This window comes from Rattus rattus, chromosome 1 (assembly GCF_011064425.1).
Source record: "Rattus rattus isolate New Zealand chromosome 1, Rrattus_CSIRO_v1, whole genome shotgun sequence".
Lineage (NCBI taxonomy): Eukaryota > Metazoa > Chordata > Mammalia > Rodentia > Muridae > Rattus > Rattus rattus.
The window spans coordinates 166,913,822-166,919,595 of record NC_046154.1 but is presented as its reverse complement, the minus strand read 5'-3'; positions in this window follow the sequence as shown (position 1 = coordinate 166,919,595).

The window sequence follows — 5,774 nt, the reverse complement described above, 5'->3', positions numbered from 1 at the left end:
TACCATTCTCTTTAAACAGAGAGCTCAATCCCTCCCCTGGTTGGTGAGGCAGACCGCTTAGCCTTGAGGGTTGGCCAGGCGGAAGTGGAAGCACTTAGGTGCTGAGGCGCTCAGGTATAGCAAGAAGCCGCCCGCAGTGCTGTGCCGAAGTGAGCCTGTCCATCCCGTTTTCTAGAAACCCATGGAAGTCAGATGAAGTTGCCTCCTGCTTCCCTGGTTGGTCCTGTTAATTGATCCCACATGTTTCCTCCACTGCCTGATGAGAGGGATTCCAGTGTCAGGTTGTGCTGGAGGCCAAGTCAGAGCAGTTTCCCCTGACATCTCTGTGATCCTGGGCAGATGCGTGCCTGGGGCAGGGCGGCATGACCAGCCGGCCATTTAGGGTCTGTGTGTGTGTCAGAGGGGATTGACCGGTGTGGCGTGAGGAGCTGGGCAAAGTCTCTGGCAGGGCATCCTAGAGTGGAGGCCTCCAACACTAGTGGGAGGTAGGAGCAGCCCAGGCCTGACATTGTGCTGAGGCTGACTGAGGCGCCACTCCCTGGGGATGCTGTGTTGTTTTGTGTACCATGGACTCTCTTCACACCCTTGTGTTCAGTGAGGAACACCCTCGCTCTGCTTGTACCAGGGAGGGAGGGATGAAGTCCAGAGAAGTCAAGGAGCTTGATGAAAATCACCCAGCAAAGAAGTGGCAAAGTCTGTACAGGAACTTAGTCTTGTTGGGAAGGGTTGCACTTTCTTCTCCTGGAAAAGGGTGACTGATAGTTCAGGCAGATCTGCAGAGAGTAGTAAGGGAAGGAGGCATGGTGAGGAGAGGATGCTCAGAATTATTTCTCAAGCCCATTCTCAGATCATCCTCTTTCCCATGTGATGCATGAAGGGCTAGCAGGCCCAGAAGGTCCAAAACTCTATAACTTGTGTTTTACTTAATTTTTAGTTAAAATATAATTAAATCATTTCCCCCTTTCCCTTTCTTCCTTCTCACGGCCCCCATGTCTCAAGCCTCCTCACTCCATCTCAAATTCATGGTTTCTTTATCCTTATTGTTGTTAGGGATGTTTATATAAATAAATACATACATACATAAATATATAAATAACCCACTGAGTCCATTTAGCGTTGCTTTTGTGTATATGATTTCAGGGCTGACCACTTGGTACTCTGTAACCACTTAGGGGGTCCTTCCTTGGGGAAGACAAGTCTCCCTCTCTCTACAGAGTTTAGTTGCTCTCAGTTCTTTGTTTTAAAGTGGGCCCCCATGGGATCTCCTCCTTCTACATTAACACGTCTACTGCTGTCTTGTTCAGGCCTTGTTTAGGAAGTCATAGGGTCGAAGTGTGCTGGGTGAAGCTTCCCTATGGCTTCTAGGACACCCAACTGCAGCAGATTCTGCAGCTCCTACCATCTCCCCACCACCTCTTTCTTGATTTTTTTCTTTTGAGTTTTAGAGGAGGGGTCGTCTTCTAGATGTTTCCAGTAGGATCATGCTTGCACCTCGGGATCAGTAGTTCTATGCATTTTGACCATTTGACTTTGCTATTACGGTCTCTGTTGCAGAAGGAAGGTTCTTCGACAAGGATGAGAAGTTACACTTATGTGTTGGTATAAGGGCAAGTATACAGAATAGTCAGACATTTTGTTGGCTTATTATAGTGGAAGTCGTAGGCTCTCTTCTAAGATCCATGACCTCATTAGCCCTAGGTAGTTGGTTAGATTTCCAATGCCAGGCATGATTTCTGTCCCAGCTGAGTGGGCCTTAAGTCCAACTAGGCAGTTGTTAGTTACTGCCAAGATGGGAGTGCCCCTACTCCACCCTTAGGGATATCTTGTCATGCTGGTCATAGTTGTGATATATAGGCATCGCAGCTAGGTAGGACTATAGGTTACTTTCCTATCTTGAATGACTCACTCTATTCCTCTTCAAGCTAGTCCTCAAGAAGGAGGCTTTCAGGTTAGATCCAGCTTGGGTCCCCATGTTGTGTGTCCCAAGAACTTAGAGCCTTTAGCAATAGGAACTTAAACCACCAACTTCTGGGGGCAACACAAGGCAACAGCAATAGCCTATATTGTTTTGGGAGTCTCCTTGACTTCCCTGACCAAGAACTCGAAAGTGAGATTCTCCTGCTTGGCGCTGGTGTTTTCGTTAGATAGACTATCGCTCTTGGTGGGAGAATTATCAGTCAGCCCAAGTGGCTTAACCTCGTTCAAACTACACACACACACACACACACACACACACACACACACACACACACACAGAGACACATGCACATGCACACACATATATATCTATATGTTAAATATTATATAAATATATATTATGTTGTAAATATGCACATTTAAACACACAGTTATACACATACACATTACATATAATTTTTTGGTAAATAAAAAAGCAAAATGATTCCTTATAGGTTTTTTCAAATAGCCTTAGTGTTATTTTTCCATTCTTCCCCCATCTCCTTCTGTACTGACCTTCCTTCTCACATCCAATTAAAGCCTCCCAGCCCATTTCTCTCATTCCCCCTTTATATCACTTGCTTTTAAAATAAATTTCTCTCATATATTACATTGCAACCACAGTTTCCCCTTCCTCCCCTCCCCTAGTCTTTCCTCTCCCCAACTCTTCCCCAGATCCACCCCCACCCCCACTGTCCCTCAGAAAAGAGCAGGCCTCCCAGGAATACCAACCGAACACAGCGTGACAAGCTACAATAAGACCAGGCACCTATTATCACATGAAGCCTAAACAAGGCAACCCTGTAGGAGGAGAGGGCATTCAGAAGTAGGCAAAAGGATCAGGGACATCCCCCTGTTAGGATTCCCACAAGAACACCAAGCTACTCAGCTGCAACATACATGCAGAGAACCTAGGTCAGATGCCCACATGATCCCTGATCTCTGCAAGTCCCCATAAGTCCCAGTCAGTTGATTCTGTGTGCCATGTCTCATGTTCTGTCCATGAGCCCACTGGTTCCTCTGATCCTTCCTCTCCTTTCTTACGTGACTCTTACCTTTGAAAACTTCCTCTACAACACAAGCCCTGCATCAAGTTTCCCTAGCAGATGCAAACTCTCCCTCCCAGCACCACAGTCCTAGGCAGAATGATCCTCAAGACCAGGACAGTCAGCAGGGCTTAGAAGCCAGGGTGCCAGTGTGAGGTTTTATCTGAGGTTCTTTCATTATTTACCTGATGGTGGACTCACTTCCCACAAAATATCCAAAGTCAATGCGGTTGTCACCAGCACTGACAATCTCCTTACTGTAACCTTTCTACCCTCCCAAGAAATTCATCTTTCTCCTACTGTGGTTCAAATCTGATCCTGTAGCTATGGTGTTCTGGGCTCACTGCAAGTCTACACACATGTCATTTCTACACCATACAGGTCTTCCAGATTAGGAATTCTGTGTTTATTACCCTTAGTTTAGCAATGTCTAGTGTAGGATCTAGGGCTTGGTATCCAGACTCCATAGAGTTAAGAGTTTGTAAAGTGAGCAAGGAGGAAAAGAGGAGAGGAGAGGAGAGGAAGAATCTAGCTCGCATGGGTCTTTCCTAATTCCAGATTCAGAAAGAAAAGATTCAATGTGCATATGGACTGGGCAAAGCTGCACTGCTGTCTGCTGGGACTCTGCCTGGCTAAGCAGTCTGCTTTCTTCCCAAGCCTCTGACTGCACATTCATGTGTATGGTTGGACACACATACTGCATTGTCACAAGTTCATGTTGAGTCAAATGGTTTAATAGATTTCCATTCCCTTTAAAATCTAGAGAAAAAGCATGTGTCCTCTTTAACTCTCTGGAGTGAAAGTCGTGGGTAACATTTCAGGTTTAAGAAATGTGTGTGTGTGTGTGTGTGTGTGTGTGTGTGTGTGTGTGTGTGTGCATATATGTGTGTGGTGTCTGTATATGGTATGTATGATGTGTGAATATGTGCATGTATGATGTGTGTATGTATGTAGTGTATATGTATACTATGCGATGTGAGTGTGTGTGTCATGCGTATATATTTGTGTATGTGGTGTGTGAGTATGTGTCTTGTGTCATTTGTATTATGTGGTGTATGTGTGTGTATGATATATATGTGAAGTATATTTATGTGTGTATGAGTGTGTGTACATGCATGTATGAGTGTTTAAGTATGTGTGTACATGTGTATATGAGTGTTTTAGTATCATGTACATGTGTGTATGAGTGTGTGAGTATGAGTGTGGTGAATTTTTGAGTGTGTGGTATGTGTAGTGTGTGTGGTGTGTATGTACATGTGTGATGTGTATATGGAATCTATGTATATGTGTCTGTGAGTGAGGGCATGTGTATTTATGTGTATGTAATTACATGTGGTATGTGTATGTATGTGGTATGCATAAGTGAATATTTAGTATATAAGTATGTTTATGTATGGTTTGTTTGTGTGTTTGTATATGTGAGTGTGTGGTACTTATATATGTATATGTGAGTGGGAGGTATCTATAAATGGCATATGTGAGCATGTGTAGTGTATGTGAATGTTTGGTGTATGTATGTGGTTTGTGTGTATGTGAGTTTATGGTATATGCATATGTTTGTGGTGTACAATTATGTGTGTTTATGTGAGTGTGAGGTGTGTATATATGAGTATGTGGTATACGTGTGTGTGGTGTATGTATTTGTATGTGTGTGAGTGTGAGGTATATGTGGTGGGTATGTATTTAGTGTGTGTATATGAATCAGTAGTTAATTTTTCCAAGCTAGCTTCCTAAGGAAGCTCGGAAAGCTTCTCCCTGTTACGTGAACCTGAAACTGTCAAAACTACAAAGGAAAGAAAATGCACAGGCACACATCTAAAACAGTGTTAGCTGAGAGAACGTATAGTCATTCCTGTAGGTAAGTTCTCTCAGTCAGGTTCAACTGGAGCAGTTCCCTTAGCTGCCTTTGAATTCAGTTAGCCACTAATGGCCCCCAAACATTGTTTATTGCATAATGACAGATTTAGCGGTCATTTGACAAATGGCATCTGAGCTATGTTATGCTCATAACATTTGCTACGTTATGCAAAATGTTCCTAAATTCTACTGTGGTGATAAGACATGGCTATTGGCTTCATGAAATTTTCATTAGACACGGAGAGAAAAGAACAACAGAGACACACAGAGAAACAATTATATAAATTATTAGCAAAAGCACGATGAGTGCCGTTAAGAAAACTGCCCGGGCGCTACAAGAGAGAATCAGTGCTCAGACCTGTGTTCTTGGGTTACTCTGCTGTCACACAGAGGGTGAGCGACAAGGAGGAGAGAACCAAAGACAACAGGGGGAGCCTATGCAAAGACCCTGGAGCAGGAAAGAGAATTGGGCGCTTAGAACTTAGCTGTAATCACTTGAGAGGAATTATCAGCTGAGATAGGAGAAGGACACAGGGACAAGCTGGTAGCTTCATGGACAGGGTAAGAAGATCAATTTCATCTGAAGCTTAGAGTACAGAGAGTTCAAAGCTAAGGGATGACCCGGTCCTGTATTTTAAGGAGTGCTGTGTCAAGTGACCTGTAGGGGAACAATGGTAGAAATGAAGACTTTGATGAAAAGTCAGGGACATCCATTCTGGTTCCGGATGGTAGCCTGGACTGGAAGAGGGGCTACAGCACAGATGTGGATGCATTTGGGTGTATCTGTAGACGGGGTGCAATTTGTTGATGGTTCGAATGCCGTGGAGAAAGTGAAGAGAGAATGAAGGATATTCCTTATGTTTCTTGGTCTTGTTGCCTGAGGTCACTCCACTTTGACACCATCCTGAGGGTGAG